This window comes from Eulemur rufifrons, chromosome 16, assembly GCF_041146395.1.
Source record: "Eulemur rufifrons isolate Redbay chromosome 16, OSU_ERuf_1, whole genome shotgun sequence".
NCBI classification, from domain to species: domain Eukaryota; kingdom Metazoa; phylum Chordata; class Mammalia; order Primates; family Lemuridae; genus Eulemur; species Eulemur rufifrons.
In genome coordinates this window covers 79,932,927-79,951,083 of record NC_090998.1, presented here as the reverse complement: position 1 = coordinate 79,951,083, position 18,157 = coordinate 79,932,927, and positions in this window count along the sequence as shown.

Below are 18,157 nucleotides of genomic sequence, written 5' to 3'. Positions count from 1 at the left end.
CTATCAATAGTGAAGAGCAAATAATGGAAAATTAATAAATAAATAATTAAGATAATTCTAGGTAATGAAAACTGCAGTACTGTGAAGATGGTAAACTAGCGGTGATGCAGTTCAGGGTCACAGGGGTGGGAGGATGTTGCTGCTAGTGCTAAGATAAGGTGGTTAGTAACGGAAGACCTTTCTGAGGAGGTGATATGGGAGCCTAGTTGAGAACTATGGGAAGGAGGCAACCAGGTAAAGTTCTGGTTGTTAGAAAGTTTTTGCACACTGTTCTAAGCAGGAAGACCAAGCAGCCTGAGACAGACTGGGCCTGGCAGAAAGAATGTCAGTGTAGCTGAAAGTGGAGAGTGAAGGAGTGGATGGAGGAGTGAGCAGAGGTCAGATCACCCTGGGCCTTGTGGCCAGTGAAAGGAGTTTGTCTTTTCTTCTGGTTACAAGGCAGAAGCCGTATGAGAGTTTATTTTCTAGCAGGGGATGAAATAATCTGATTTCCTCCTTTAGGAAGTTCACTGGCTGCTGTATGCAGGATGAGTTGTTTGAAAGCAAGAGGCTTTGCGTTCCACAGGAAGTTGTTAGGATATTCCCATGAGGGTGAGTGGTGGTTAGGACAAGGTTCATATTAGTTGAGTAAGAGAGGAGTGATCAGATTTTAGAAAGATTTGGGGGGTGGAGCTAATAGGACATTATAATGGGTTGGATGTGGGATATGAAGAAAAAGGGAATCAGGAAGGAGTGCTATGTTTTTGGCCTGAAAAAACTGCAGTGGGAGGTGGTGGAGGTGGTGGAGATTTTGAGAATAGGTTTTTGGTGGAGATCATCAGCAGTTTTGTTTGGAGAATAAGTTTGAGGTGTTTAGTATTAACATCTCACTTGTCAGAACTTAGTCTCATGGTCAGACCTAGCTGCAAGAGAGGCTGGGAAACATAGACTGTTAAGTGGGCAATTGCTGCCTCAAACTCAGGGTTCTGTAAAAAGGATGAGAAGAAGGGATGTTGGTGGGTGAATGGCATCATCTACTACAGAAATCAATAAAATATTACCTAGAAAATGATTGCTAAAAATTACTTCTTCAGTGAAGACACATATAAGACTGTTTTCTAGTGCATTGGTTTTGTAATGGAAAATTATTATAAAAGAACATACATGTCCATTAACGGGAGGATGGATAAATACATTGTGGCATATTTATACAATGGACTGTTGCAATTAGTTTAAAGGAATGAATTGAAGCTACACATGCCATCAAGGATAAATCTCAAAAACTGGATGCTGAATGAAAAAATCAAGTTATAGAATTAATTACATGTTCACTATGATAGATATTGTCATTTAGGGGATAAATTTAGATACCTTTGCTTTTCCTTCCCAGTTTAAAGTCAAATATTTGAGAGACATAGACACACAAACCAGACAGATGGTAGTAAAAATATATTCCAGGTCGAATCTGGATTGAAGGATTTGGTAATGTTTCCAAAAATATAAACAGATCATATCATTCTTATGCTCACAAACCTCTAATGGGCTCCAATTTTGCTCACAGTAAAAACCAAAGTCTTTATCACGGCCCCAAGGCCCTACATGTTCTGAACCCCACCCTACTGGCCTCATCACTCACTCCTTTTTCTCTAGCCCCTCACTCTGCTCAGCCCTCCGAGCCCACTTCCCTCCTAGGCTCTTTGCATTTACTGTTCTGTCTACCTGGAATGTACCTCCTTTCAGGTCCTCAACCTCACTTGCCTCAGAACTAGTGGACTTGGTCTGGAAGTACATCCAGAGTTCGAGCTCTCCTAAGCAACTCACTGGCTAGTACCCAAGGATTTAAAACAAGGGTGAATAATTTTAATGCCTAACATCTAGCAATGAAAAAAATTTAGTGTCCATATTTAATCTACTTATATTTATGTACTGCTCCATTCATTAGAATGTTAGAAACTATATTATGATGTATCACTTTATCTCATTTATTGTATGGGACATCCCATATAACTTAGAAATAAATGAGATGAAGTGCAAATCTAATCAGGATGGTTTCATACCATTTTAAATTAATATGTCAAGAAACATTATACACAAGGGTCATTGTTAATAGCAATGGGTCTAAGCCACATTTCTACTAGTCTTCTTATTAAATTTCAAATATTGTGGCCAAGTTCTTGACAGTTCATTTGAGATCATCATTCTTTTCATCTGGTAATGTGGCAGATGGAGATTTCATATTAGAAAAAAAGAATTGTGTTGGCTCAGTCATTTTTTTCAGTTGATTAACTCAGCAAATATTTATTTCATGCCTGCTACATGCTAGAATGTAAGCTCCATGAGGGCAGGGCTTAGTTAGTTTTACTTTTTGTTGTATCCCTGGCTCCCAGCAGGATGCCTGGTGCATTGGAGATGCTCACTTGGTATTTACTGAATAAATGAATTAATGTGTTGGGCACTTTGCCGGTGTTGGTGATAATCTGGTGAGCTTCTATTTCTGTTTTTCTATTGCTGTGTTTAGCTGCTGTTCCTGGAATGACCTTGCTTGGCTCTGGAAGCTTCCACATCTGCACCACAGCTCCCACTAGTCTTCTGCTTGTTCCCCAGCATGTGGCCCCATAATAGATGGGGTTTGCTTTGCTCCAATTTGGTGCTAGCTGTTAGGCACCTCCTTGAGGTACAGGGATGGAAAGGGGACTCCACCTGTACCTCCCGGTGAATTGTCCACTCTAGTGGACTAATGCTACCGCTCTAGTGCTTGCTTTCCTGTTGCTCTGCCAGAGCCTTTCCTGAAAGTATTGTTAGGAACAATTGTTAGTATTTATAAAAAAAAATAAATTGCTTTCTGAAAAGTATGCTTTCAGGTGGTTCCATATTTCAAAAACATAGCCAAATCAGTGATCATATATTTTAAAATTATGTGCCATTAAAGGCTTGCATATAAGCTGTAGTTTAGCATAAGGAAGACAGAAGAGAGTTGGTCATAAACAGGTTAGTAACCTTGGAATGCATCTTTTCCACAGCAAATATGAACATGAACATTTTAAGGAATGAACCAGGAGGCAATCGTGCCACAGGCGATCCAGGACTCTAAGAAGTAAAGTAAACTCAGGGCAGGTCAGACAACTTGTGGCCCAGAAAAGAGCATCATTTTCTCTGCAGGTGTGAGTTAGATTTGGACAGGAAGGCATTTTAAGATCTTTTATAAGAGAGTAATTTGGGAAATGGAGTGTCTTCATCTCAGCATGACATGGTATTGAGCTCATTCTCAGTCTCCTGTGTGATTTTAGCAGGGGATTAACTCCTGCTGTGGCTGAGATGGTCTGGAGACACCTTTTATATTCAACTAAGTGCTTCTGCAGGCATTTAAGTATGGCCTCTGAAAGATTTTAGAAATGTTTGGCTTTTCTAATATCCAGCATGACCACCTGAAAGAAAAGTGCCCATTCACTTTGGTGAAACTACTACTAATTGGCCAGATGATAGCTGGCCAGTCAGTGTCCTGCAGAAATGATACAAGGGACATGTCTGCATACCTGGGGGAGGTCCTATTAGAGCTGCCTCTGTTCTCCAGGAATTTGCTCTGCCTAGACTCACAATAGAGTGTAAAGCTGGAAAAGGTTGCTTTTCAGAGGTGGAATCATAGGCATAGAGTTATGGATAAACATCATAGGTTGTGGTTTCTAACAGACTTGTTTAGTTGTCAGGGCTAAATTAATTAATAAGTGTTACATGTTTCATTCATTTGGCAAATTGTATTAAGTACAATATATAGTAGGCATTATTTTAGACATATAGCATTGAACAAAACAAAAGACCCTGTCTTCATGGGGCTCCCATTCCAGTGTGGGAGCCAGATAATAAACAGATAGGTTAGATGGTGGTAAGTATTATTAGAGAAAAAGCAGGATAAGAGAATGGGGGCATGTGTCTTGGTTGATGTGTGTTAAATGAGATTCTTATTTGCAAGCAACAGAAGCTGACTCTGGTTGATTGATCAGAAAAAGAATTGAGCAAAATAAAATTAGATGCTTCCCAGCATTATTGGGAGGGCTAGGCAACCAGACCCAAGGGTGGGCTTCCAGGAAGAGTGCCCCAAAGGACACTGTACAACTGATCTGATACCGGATCCCACCTGCTACCACCTCCACCACTGAGAATGTGATGCCATGGCTTGTGCTGCTACCATTTCTGTGACTGGGACTCAAATTCTCAGTTTATGCTACTGCACAGCTGGCAGAAAGAGGAAGAGAGCTGCCTGCTCTGTTCTCATGTGTTACTAGTTCATGAGCCTGGCTGCTAATGCAGATTTGTTTCAAGAGTAAGTGAGTTAGAACTAATGAACAAATTCAGCAAAGTTGCAGGAAAATCAATGCACAAAAATTACTTGTATTTCTATACACTAGCAATGAACAATCTGAAAAGAAAATTAAGAAAATAATTCCATTTAAAATAGCATCAAAAAGAATAAAATACTCTGGAATAAATTTAATCAAGGAAGGAAAAGATTTGTATGTTGAAGTTATAAAATGCTACTAAAAGAAATTAGAGAAGTCCAAATAAATGGAAAGACATTCCATGTTCATGGATTAGAAGACTTAACATTGTTAATATGATAAAATTACCCAAAGTGATCTACAAATTCCATGTCAAAATCCCAATGGAGGTTTTTTTCCCCCAGGAAAAAAAAATTCATATGGAATCTCAAGGGACTCCCAAATAGTCAAAACAATGTTAAAAAAGAAGGACAAATTTGACGGGTTCATACTTGCTGATCTCAAAACAGGGAAAAACTACAGTAAGCAAAATAGTGTGATAGAGGTATACGATAGAGACATAGATTGATGATATAGAATAGAGAGCCAGAATAAGCCCTCACATGTATGATCAACTGATTTTCAACAAGGGTGCCAAGATCATTCAATGGAGAAAGGAAAGTTTCTTCAACAAATTGTTCTGGGAGAACAGGATATCCACATGCAAAAGAATGAAATTGGATATACAGACATTACAGATATTAAAAAATTAACTCAAAGTGTATCAAAGACCTAGATGTAAGAGCTAAAACAATAAAATTCTTGGAAGAGAACATAGGGGAAAATCTTTGTACTTTATATTTTGTAATGGTTTCTTAAATATGAACCAAATCATAGGTAACAAAAGAAAAACAGATAAATTGGACTTCCTCAAAACTAAAAACTTTTGAGCACCAAAGGACACTATTAGGAGAGTGAAAATAGAACTTACAGAATGGGATAAAATATTTGTAAATCGTGTATATTATGAATATGAGTAATATCCAGAATATGTAAAGAACTATAACTAATCACCAACAACAGCAAAAAACTCCTATTAAAAAATGGGTAAAGGACTTGAATAGAAATTTCTCATAAGAAGATATACAAATAAACACATGAAAAGATGCTCAACACCATTAGTCATTAGGGCAATGTAAATCAAACCACAATGAAATGACACTTCTCACCTATTATGAAGGCTATTATATATATAAAAAAAGAAAATAACAAGTGTTGGGAAGGGTGTGGAGAAATTGGAACTCCCATGCATTGCTGGTGGGAATGTAATATGATGTAGGCATTGTAGAAAACAGTTTGGCATTTCCTCAAAAACTTAAACATAGAATTACCATGTGAATAAGAAATTTTACTTTACTTGCTAAAGAATTGAAAACAGAAACTCAGATGCTCGTATATCAATGTTCATAGCAGCAACCTTCACAACAGCTAAAAGATAGAAATAACCCAGTGTCCTTAATAGGTGAATGGATAAACATAATGTGATACATACTGTGATTCAGTCATAAAAAGGAATGAAGTTTTGATACATGCTACAAGATGGATGGACCTTGGAAACATCATGCTAAATGAAATAAGCTGAACACAAAAGGACAAATATTGTATGATGCCACATATATGCAATGTGATGATTAATTTTATATGTCAACTTGACTGGGCTAACAGATGCCTAGATACTGGTAAAACATTATTTCTGGGTGTGTCTGTGGTGGTGTTTCTGAAAGAGATTAGCATTTGAATCATTAGACTGAGTAAAGAAGATCTGTCCTCACTGGTGTGGGCAGGCACCATCCACACTGTTTATTGGATGGGCCTGAATAGAACAAAAAGTGGACAAAGGGTGAATCTGCTCTATTTGCTTGAGCTAGGACATCATATTCTCCTGCATTGGACCTGGGATCTCTAGTTCTTAGGCCTTTGCACTTGGACTGGGAGTTCCACGAGTGGCTCCCTTGATTTCAAGCCTTTGAGTTTGGGCTGGAAATACACCACTGGTTTTCTTTGGACTACAGCTTATGGACAGCAGCTCATGGGACTTATTGTAGTAATCCTTTTTCTATATATCTGTGTATATGCTATTGGTTCTGTTTCTTTGGCAAACCTCAACTAAAACATGTGGTATCTAGAATAGTCTAATTCATAAAGACAGAAAGTAGAATAGAGGTTCCTGAGGATTGAGGGAAAGAGACAATGGGGAGTTATGGATTAATGGATACAGAGTTTCTGTTTGGGATGATGAAAAATTCTGGAAATAGTGATGACAATTATATGACATTGTGAATTTACTTAATGTCACTGAATTATACACTCAAAAATAGTTAAAATGGTAAATTTGATGCTCTGTATATTTTACCATGATAAAGAAAAAATAAAGATGAAGTGAGGTAAAGCACTTAGAACTGTGCCTGGAACACAGTAAGTGCTCTGTATGTGGTAGCTATAATTGTTTTGTACCAGATACAAGGGATGTGACAGTGACCAGGAGAGCAGAGAGGAGAGAGAGATATCTCATACATCACATACAGAGGAACGAAAATCAGACTGACAGTGGAATTTTCAGCAGCAACGATGGAGGCTAGAACCAGTTGAATAACCATTGTTAATGTGTTGACAGTTACAACAATCTACTGTTGTGTATCCAGCAAAATGATCTTTCAAGAATGGGGGTGATGCACAATTCACAATAGCAAAGATGTGGAAACAACCCAAATGCCCATCAATACATGATTGGATTAGTAAACTGTAGTATATGTATACCATGGAATATTACTCAGCTATAAGGAATGATGAAGATACGACATCTCTATGGTTCTCCTGGAGAGAGTTGGAACCCATTATATTAAGTGAAGTATCCCAAGAATGGAAAAACAAGCGTCACATGTACTCACCAGAAAATTGGTTTCCCTGAACATCACCTAAATACAAATCTGGGAATGACACCAATTGGACATCAGACTGAGGTGGGGGGTGGGGGAGGGGATGGGGGTATGCCTACACAATGAGTGCATTGCGCACCGTTTGGGGAGTGGTAACACTTGAAGGTGCTGACTCGGGAAAGGGGGGGTGGGGAAAAAAATATGAAACTGTTGTTTTTAACTTGCATTGTTCACTTAATAATTTATCATGAATATTTCCCGTATTATTTCATATCATTGTACAAGAAATAATAATAATAAAAAAAAAAGAAATAATGTCTCTAAATCCAAAAAAAAAAAAAAAAAAGAATGGGGGTGATCATCTTCAAATTCAGGACTAAAACTTTGAAAAAACAAAAGGGGGTGAAATAAAGATATTATAAGATAAACAAAAACTGAGATTTTTTCCAGCAACAGATCATGATGAAAGAAGTTTCTAAAAGTTAATGTTTCAGGAAGGAACAAAATGGACCAAGAGAGATCTAAGATACGAGAAGATATGAAATGAGACAGAGAAACTGGGAGGGTCACAGACATCAGCACATGCTGCCTGGCTGCCTCAGACTGAGCCTCACACCCTCTCCATCTCCATATCTTCATTGACAGTGGATTCTCTGACGAGTCCACTGCCTCTGTGACCTCCTTTCCTAAGTAGAAGCTCTTTTGTGATCAAAACTGATTGGGAGGCTTGTTGAATGAATATCAAATATTGGGTAGAAAGAAAAGGAGTATGCAGGGGAAGTTCTGTGTTTTTCATTCATTTAAACGAAAGGGTGGAACTGGTTAACAGGTCCTAGGACAATCAAGTTGAGAGTTCAGAAAAAAGACATCCAGTGCTTTTAGGCCCTCAAAAAAGATATATAGATAAGCAATTTAAATCCTGGCTTTGTTGCTCTCTGTCCTGGGAGTTTGAGAGATATGTCTGATCTTTCTATGCCTCAGTTTCCTCATCTTCAAAACATGATAATAAAAGCACCAACCTCATAAAGTTGTCGGGGGAATCAAGTCAGTTAGGTATAAAATGCCCAGAGCCGTGCTGCCAGGCATGTTAGCTGGTACTATTATTTCTTTTGACCAATGCCCTTTACATCTGGGCCTCTTTTTCATGGAGCTGATCCTTTTTTTTTTTTTTTTTAATCCGTTTTGATCACAGTGATGGGCATGTTGTAGTCTTTCTGGTTTGGGAAGTAGGTGAATGATTTCCTCTGAGGTTCTCTTTAAATCCATCAGCAAAGGTTGATTTTAAGCAAAGTGTGGGGCTGGCCTCCAGGGCAAGCTTAGCCTTTATCTCAAGTTGTCATTCTTATTTCAAATTCAAAAAAAAAAAAAAAAAACTAAACTAAACTTGGTCAAATTTCAACATTGTGTTTTAGACTTAAATCTGATTAGGCAAGTGAAATTTAGAATTGTGGTACAAGAAAATTGATCATTCTCAGAAAAATAAGGTGAGAATTCTCTAATAAAGAAGATGACATCATTACAATTTATTGTAATCATTTAAAAACTTTATTGAGTATTATATGGTTGTATTTATGAATCCCATTTTACCCGAGTAGCTTCCATATGCTACTAAGGGGTTACTTATAACACAAGAATAAGTACATCTCAAGGAAGAATGTGTCTGGATTCATTACTCATCATGAGTATAATTATTGTTTAACAATATTATGAAGGGCTGATGATGAGATGCAGGTGTTTAAACACGCAGTGCCAATAGATTTGACACGGTATTCAGTTCCAGGCATATACATTTTTAAAGGCTTCTATTCACCAGGGGGACAATAAAGCCCAGCACAATGGTAAGTGTGTTTGCTAAAAACATGAAGGGACTGGTTAATTTTTAGTCTTTGGATTTTAAAATGGGATATTTCTTTTTTCAGCAATAAGTGCTCCTTCACTTACTAGTCTATATATTTTAGAGTGAAAAATGAAATGGGGCTATATTGATAAAATACACCAATCAGAGGGTTTCAAACCAACTCTGGGTTCAATTTCAGACTGAGCAAATAAACTGCAAAGTAGAGGCTTTGACAAGTATTTTCACCTGGAGTTATTGGTACTTAGGAAGGCTGTAGCTCAACCCTCTAGATTCTCAGAGAAGATGACCAAGGCTACAGAAGATCATGATCTGCTCAAAGAAACATGGCTGGTGGACCAGACTCTAGAATCAAACGTGGGCCTCCTAATTTTTGTGACTGGACTCTTCCCAGTGTGCTGTGGTGCTTCCTGTCAAATATGAGGCTCTAATTATTTGAATTCTCTATTAAAAATATCCAGTCAATAGACATCTTTGAGTATCTATTGTGTGCTAGGTTCTGTGCTTGTTCTAGCTCTGGATTGCTGTGGATTTCTTTGACTTGACTGGATGTAACTATTTTGCTCTTTGGTTTCCTGTTGGTTAATGCTTTCTTTGATGTGTGCTTGTGAATATATTAATATGTTTGTGCCTTGTCTTGAATAATTAGTCTTAGTCGGGAAGGATTGGAAGAAACCAATGTTCATGTAATACTGCTATGTATTTTACATGTGCTACCTTTATAGAAAGATTATGAAGCTGTTATTGCACCCTATCCAAAGATAAGCTAAAGCACTTGGTAATGTTAAATCTCTTTTAAGTGACAGTGTGGTAGATTGGTTCACCCAAAGCTTAATATGGTGCCTGACAAACAAACCACTTAAATTGTGTTGAATGATTGATTAAACTCAGGTCTAGGTGGCTTCAAAATTCTTTCCACTGCATTTAGTTGCCTTTTTGTTTCTCCTAGGGTCAGGAACACACTGGTCTTCTTTGAGTATCACCTAGCATGTAAGCAATTGTTTAATAGATGCCTTTTGCTTATGAAATCTGTATACTCTCCTATACTGTTTAAGATTTTTAAAGTGAGGCTATCTTACATGCATAATCAAAAATTAAATATATTTTAGTGATATAGTTTGTATTTCTCATAAATAACTTCTTGTAAGTGGAAAAGCATTATTTCTCTTAAGCAGAAGAGCTATGCCCAAGCAGCAGTTATGTTCTCACCTCATAGGCTTTAAAAATACAAGATTTTGGAGAAAATCGCTTCTAATGCTTAACTTAAGTTGAAGCAAATAGCACTAAGGCTCTTCGAAGGGGAATAGTGCACAGACCTGGGGGAGTGGAGGATCTAGCTAAAGCCTTGAGTGGTCCAATTCCTCACAATAGCTCTAGGGAGTGCACCAGGGAGGACCTTTCCATTTTCAAATTGCAGGAAGGATATCAGGGCTTCATAGCATCTGTGTAAGTCTAGAGGGCTGAGATTGGAAAACAGACTCTCAGGCAGCACCACAGGTTAAGAAACAAAGACATTTGCCTAACACCAAGGGTTGGGGAGTCAACTCAACGGGAATTCCCTCCCACACAGCAAAGAATTGGTTGAATGGTTGAATGCCAAACAGAAAAAAAAAAAAAAAATAACAAATACACAAAACAAAACAAAACACCAGAAAATGTGCATGTTGGGGTATAAACTGTCAATACATAATGATCTTCTTTTCTTTGCATGAATTTTGAACCCGATGAGAAAGAGGAGTTGGCCAATGGAGGTCAAAATATTAAATAGGCTGGGAATGTGATTTAGGTGTGTGGCAAAAATGGGCTTTCTGTCCTGACTTCCAGAATGGCAGACTTACCTGAACAACCATGGCAACACTTGTAAATCACAGAACTCCCCAGCAAGAGCGGTGGGAGAGGCTTTTTCCTGATAAACTTACCTTATGACTGGAGGCAGACTGGAGTCACTTGCTTTCTGTAGACCCCATAGACAAAGGAAGAGAGAGTGCTGAGCCGTATATATGCACAGTTCTTTCTCCCAAGCTCTCCAACCAGGTGAGTCATGCCACGTCCAGATGATGTTGGTGGGAAGGCAGGAGTGACTTGCAGGCAGGGTTTGCTCTCCAGAATGAAACTGGAGAGTATTTTTCTAAAGAAAGTGAGAGAGCTTCTAGAGGAAGGACCAGGACTCTTGGTATGGGAATTAGTGCCTTATAAGGAAGCCCTCTCATTCTGGCATTCGGAAGAGCCCCAGCCAGCCCCCCCCAACACACTTAAAGTAAAGCCAGTCAGTTCACATGCCTGGCCCCCTTTACCACACTCATGGTCATGGGTAGAAGCCCTGAATTCTTTAATAAGAGAATCGTATCTGTACAAGGAGAGAAGAAACTCATCAACTAGGCTAGGCTTTTATTCATGATATCAAGGACTTCCAGAATTCAAGGAAAACCAATTACACATATGAGAAAAATCAAGAAGGTCCAACAGAGAAACTGGCATTGGAGGAAATAGACATAATTCAAAAACAAGAAGAAAATTTTCACTCTAACAAGACATCTAATTAGTATCCTTTAGGGGATTCTGAGAAAAATCTATAAGATAAGAACAGCTGTGTCCTTTAAAAAGAAGCAATCAGCAAACAGACAAAATTCGTGGAATCAGATATGTGATTGCTGAAAGTAAAAAATTTAATAGAAGATTGCAAGAAAAAGTTTTGGAAAATCTCCCAGAGTGTAAAGCAAATAGACAAAACTAAGAAAAATGCAAGATAAAAATTAAGTCATGGGGAAATCAATTGAAAAGTAATAATAATAAAAAAAACAAACCTATGAGATAAGAAGAGAGCTACGGGGTGAATCCAGCCTGAAGCACCAATGCCTCCTTACTGGTACCTCAATGAAGATGCAAGCGGAGTGTGTAGGAGCCCATGTGCCCAGGCACTGAGCATGGCCCTCTGCTTTTTCCGTCACTGAGTTCTGTGCTACCCCTCATTGATTTCCGATTCCATGTAAAACCACGGGGGCCATTTTGAACAGCTCACTTTTTTTGTTTGTTTTTCCCATAGTAACATTTATTTATTTATGTTTAATTTTTAAGTTGTGGTAAAAAAGCACAACATAAAATTTACCATCCTAACCATTTTTAAGTGTACAGTTCAATAGTGTTAAGTATATTCACATTGCAGTGTAACAGAACTGCAAAATTTTTCCATCTTACAAAACTGAAACTCTATACTCATTAAATAACAACTGTCTATTCTATCCTCTCCCAGCACCTGGTAGCCAACATTCTACTTTCTGTTTTTATGAATTTGACTACTTTAGATATCTTACATAAGAGGAATCATACGGTATTTGTCTTTTTGTGACTGGTTTATTTCACTTAGCTTAATGTCCTCAAGGCTCATCCATGTTGTAGAGCATGGGACAGGATTTCCTTCCTTTTTAAGAGTGAATAATATTTTATGGCTTGTTTATACTACATTTTATTTATTCATTCATCCATCAATGGACATTTGAGTTGCTTTTACCTCTTGGCTATTATGAATAGTGTTGTTATGAACATGGGTTCAAACATCTCTTTGAGACTCTGCTGTCAATTCTTTTGGAAGTGGCATTGCTGGATCATATAGTGATTCTATTTTTAATTTTTTAAGGAACTGCCATATTATTTTCCATAGAAGTTGCAGCATTTTATGACCCCACCAACAGATAACAAGGGTTCCAATTTCTCCAAATTCTCTCCAACATTTGTTATTTTCTGTTTTGTTTTTGATAGTAGCCATGTTAATGAGTATGAAGTGATATCTCATTTACACTTCTCTAATGATTAGTGATGTTGAACATCTTGTCATATACTTTTTGGCCACTTGTATATCATCGTTGGAGAAATGTCTATTCAAATCATTTGATTGTAATATATTTTGATATCAGGAATTGTGGGGCCTTCAAGTCTGTTGGTCTTTTTCAATATTGTTTTATATATTTGGGGTCCCTTGAGGGTCTATATAAATTTTAGGATGGATTTTTCCATTAAAAAATACTGTTGAAATTTTGATAGGGATGTCATTAAATCTGTTGATTGCTTTGAGTAATATTGACATTTTAACAATTTTAAGTCTTCCAGTCCATGAACACAGGAATGCCATTCCATTTAATTTCTTTCAGCAATGTTTTGTAATTTTCAGTGTATGTTCTTTAACATTCCTGGTTATGTTTATTCCTAAATATTTCATTTTTAATGTGACTGTAAATGAAATTTTTTCTTAATTTCTTTTTCAGATTGTTTATTCTAGAAAGGGAACTAATATTTGTGTGCTGATTTAGTATCTTGCAACTTTGCTAAATTTGTTTATTAGTTCTGGTAGTGTTTTTGTGGAAGCTCTTGGGTTTTCTATATACAAGATCATGTCATCTGTGAACAGATATAATTTTACTTCTTCCTTTCCAGTTTGTATGCCTTTTATTTCTTTTCCTTACCTAATTGCTCTGGCTAAGACTTCCAACACTATGTTGAATAAATGTGGTAACAATGGGCTTCATTGTCCTCTGCCTAATCTTAGAGAAAAAGCTTTAAGTCTTTCACCATTGAATATGATGTTAGCTGTGGGATTTTCACATATGACCTTTATTATGTTGAAGCAGCTTCCTTCTATTCCTAGTTTGTTGAGTATTTTTATCATGAAAGTTTGTTGAATCTTGTCAAATATGTTTTCTGCATCAATTCAGATGATCATGTGGATTTTGTCCTTTATTCTGTTAAAGATGTGTTATATTGATTTTCATATGTTGAACCATCCTTGCATTTCAGGAATAAATACCACTTGGTTATGATATATAATCCTTTTAATAGTCTATTGAGCTCAGTTTGCTAGAATTTTGTGGAGGATTTTTGCATCAATATTCTTCAGGGATGTTGGTCTGTAGTTTTCTTACAGTGACTTTGTCTGGTTTCAAGTTGATATTCTATTAACAGAAAATCTCTGGTTCTTCATTTGCTCAATGTCTTGTCCTAAAAATATGGAGACAACAATACAGGAAGTGTGAAAAATTTCTGATGTACTTACTACTCAATTATTGTATGCAATGTTGAACTGCCAGCTGTGTGGAACCCTGGGCTTCCTCTTCAAATTCTTCTTGCTGTGGCTTCTTCCTGCTTCTCAATAGTTAACTCTCCTTTGGCAAGCTTAGTCACCTGCTCTCAGCTATATTTCTGTGCCTGTAAAATGGAGACAGTGCTCTTTATTTCATGGTATTATAGTGAGCATTTGGTGAGTTGATATAAATACCTAGCTCGTGCCATGGAGGTTTAGGTCCACTTCTGCTACATTTGCACTTCTTTCTTAGTGTATCCCATTAACATCAAAGCAAGAGCAGAAGGGCTAAGGCCAGGGATTTGGGGGCAGGAGATACACTGCTCCTTTTTTTCTTCTGCTTTGTGCCTGCCACTGACTTGACTAATTTTTTTTCTGTTATTACTGCCTTAGCACCTTCATAAACATAATCCCCATGAATCCCCAAAGTCCCAATAATCTAACATGGTTCTACAATGCTCAAGAGGACATTTTGTTACTATAATCTAAAAGTAATCAGAAGTAGATGAAATCAGCCACATAAATTGTGAAACACAATTTTCTGTTCTAGTCGTTTGACCAAAGTAGAAAAAGAGCCAGTAATTTTTCATGAGGATAGAAAGCAGAAACGAAGAAAAGCCACAATCTGTCTAAATTGCTACTACAATAACCAATGAATTGATGTTTATCTGCTGCTCACAGCTCTCAAATGTATACATTTAGTGGTGACTCTCTGCCAGGCTATTCTAAATTCTCTATGAATACTGTCATTGAATTGTCATAACTACCCAATCAGGTAGGGATTATTAACTATTCTTATTTTACTGATGAGGAAACCAAGGCAAAGAAAGGTAAAGCATTCTGCCCAAGTGGCTCATCCAGGATCCAACCTGGGCAGTCTAGCTCCTGGTCTGTGCTGTGGTCCATTGTACACTTTGCTTCTCTGTACTGATGAGTATACCAATCTATTATTATTGTCGTTGTCATCATTGTCATATCCTGTTTCCTCCTGTTTCTTTCCCCTCCCTCAAATAAACCTAGGCTGCAAGTAAGAGCTCAGGAGAAGAGTAGGGAAAGGTGGGGACTGTGCTGGTTAGTTACAGACTCTAAGAGCTCTGCCTTGGACACCTTCACCCTCTGCTTCCAACCTTTGCCAGTTGCATTGTCCTGTCAATGTGCTCACCTCTACACAGTCAGTATTCCATACTTCTCAAAGTTCTTTTAGATTCCCCATATTGTCTCAAGAACCATGGAAGCAGGCAGGGAAGGGACACTGCTCCAATTTGACTGCTGCTCAACAGAGACTTCAGCGATTTGCCCAAGGTTGGGGAACTGATTGTTAGTGCCTGAGCCAGCTGTGTAACTCCTCTGATACGTCCAATATATTATACCATTTCCTTCTGCTTTAGGATGGTGTCTGAGTGAGCATTGCTGTAATATTAATACAAGCAGCCTGAGTATATGTCAAATAGAATAAATTCTGACAACCTAGAGGGGAAAAATTATTTGTACTAGTGGTTAGAAGTTTGAGAGATAAAGCCAACTCTAATGATGAAGAGGAATAAAATCAGGTATCCTATATATATGAAATTTGGAGAGATGGGAGCCAGTTGGGCAAGTTATTTAACCTCTCTGTGACTCATTTTCTACATATATAAAATGGGGATAATAAAGTACTGATTTTACAAGGTTATTGTGAGGATTTGATGAGTTAAAAATGTCTAAAGTGTTTAGAACGATGCCTGGTCCATAGTAGGTACTCAATAAAATGTTAGTTGCTGCCAGTATATAATAAGCAAGGAAACAAAATTTATTCGTAAAGAAATAAAAATCTATACTTAAAGACAATCGTGCCATCTTTCTCTTCCAAAAGCCCTTGCTTCTTTATGGTTTGGAGGATCTCAACAAACTTACCTTGGAAATTGCACAACTTGATTTTATTCATCCTCATAAATAGATTTGGTTTTATATACCAAACTTCTAACTCCTAGTTCAAATAAATTTTCCCCTCTGAGTTCCCAGCATTTATTCTTTGTAATAAATATATAATCACATTTCTTGTATTCAGCAGTGTTCACTGTGACACTATCCTGCTTTTGCCAGGAAGTGCTTTTTAAGTGTCAGATTTTTCCTGTTGTTTGGTAAGAAGTGTTGCATTTGTTACCAACAGTGTAATATTGAGAAATAACAGTTCAACAAAGAAAAAAAATTTTGCTACAGAAGCTTAACATGTTTGTGTAATGACCTCAATAGGTAATTCTGAGTTCCCTTTGGTAAATTTCCTATTAAAATTCTGGCTGGTCTACTTCTTATTTGTTAGAAATAACTTTCGCTGGAGGAAATCGGGCAGAAAACCTTGCCAGCCTATTTAACTTCTTGTCCTTTAAGAAATTATACTTTGATTTTAGAGGTTCAACTTTGCTAGATAATGAAATTATCATGGTGGAACAAGCCATGGAAATAATAAATACAGTAATTCTTCTTTGCCTATTGTGTGCTTTTGCTATTCATAAATTTTAGGGCCCTAGATATTAGATACACTTACGTAAGGCCTCACGAACGGTAATTATCTTTTGGCCAAAGAAAAAGCCCAAACGAATGCTAAGCTGCATTATCACTTGGCTTCTGACATGAGCTGATAATCAGATTTTCTTGCTTAAATCCATGGTGCTCGAACAATGCTACCCACTGTCTGTGCTTCCCGATATTACCCTTAATTAGAAAGAACAGAAACACAAATCTGAATTATTTCAAAATCTGGTTTCCATGGTCAGTGGTTTGAAGGGCTTAACTTTATTATAAATAAACCTGGCTTTATTGGCTAATGAAATCTGAAATGCGAAGCCTGGGATGGAAGGGAGGGTAATACTCTGATGTTTACACATCCAAATTTCCAGTGTGGGTAAAGTTATATTGTAATAAATCATTGGATAATTGAATTATGATTCCTTTGTCCAAGTATGACCCAAACCCCATCATTATGGAGAACCCGGAAGAAACTTGCATTTGTGTTTTTTTGAGAAGCAACATCTTCAGGTTTAATAATGTATCTATCAATAGCTGTCAAGGAGATATTGACCTATATTGTATTTTCTCCAGCGTTGGCAATTTTTTTCCTTTGACACATTGGGGCACATAGTTAGAAGTATCTAATGGGCTGGTCCTGTACACATATACATCCTCGAGGTATTATTTTCAAATATTCACACTGATCTCCTTTTTTCAGCATAGAATAACGTGTGGGCTGGTGTCTGAGTGAGGCAGATGATGAGATGGGAGATTGGTTGTATTTTTATTTATGGTCTTGTAAAAAGAGGGCTAACAATAGGCGAAGATGCCTGCTGACCCCATTTGGAGGACTAATTAATAACTAAGTGGAGATACTAACTTTGTTCTTCCCCTGGAAAACAACATCAGGAAGCTGATTCCTAGAACCACTACCACATATAAGGACCTCAGATGATATTGAGAATTGTGATTTTTATCTATATCTTTATCTATATATCTCCTGTTTCTCTGTGGATGGTGGGACCTAAGCATCTCTGTGTGTGTGTTAACTGTGGCCCTGACCTTTCTTATTCATGGTTTAATGTTTTTTCTAAGACCTTGTCTTTTTTTCCTTTGCAAGCATTATCTTTTCTCTTTCAACTTCTATTCATGTTTCCTTCCCATTCATTCGCTCACCACCTCTGTGTTAGGCACTTTGCGGTTGCTTTGTCACTTAAATATTCGCAACAACAGGAATTACTCTTAAATCCTGTTTTCCAGATGAGGCTATTGAAGTTTAGGGAGGTGGAGTAATTTTCCTAGGATCATATGTCCAGTCAATGGCGAGGGGCAGGATTCCATCTCAGGTATGAGAAATTCCAAATCCCACGGTACTGAGCACTATGTCATACTGCCCGGCCAGGCTGTATGTTAGCTTCTTTTACGTTACTCTTTTTGTCTTCACCACAGTTCTGTTTCATTGGCTGGTGTAGAATCCCCTCTCTCCCCTGTTACCAGGTACCAGGCTGAATGTGTCTGGGGTCCAGGTTCCTGAAACTTAAGTGATTCATCATGGGGCCCGGTATTTGCCTGGTGT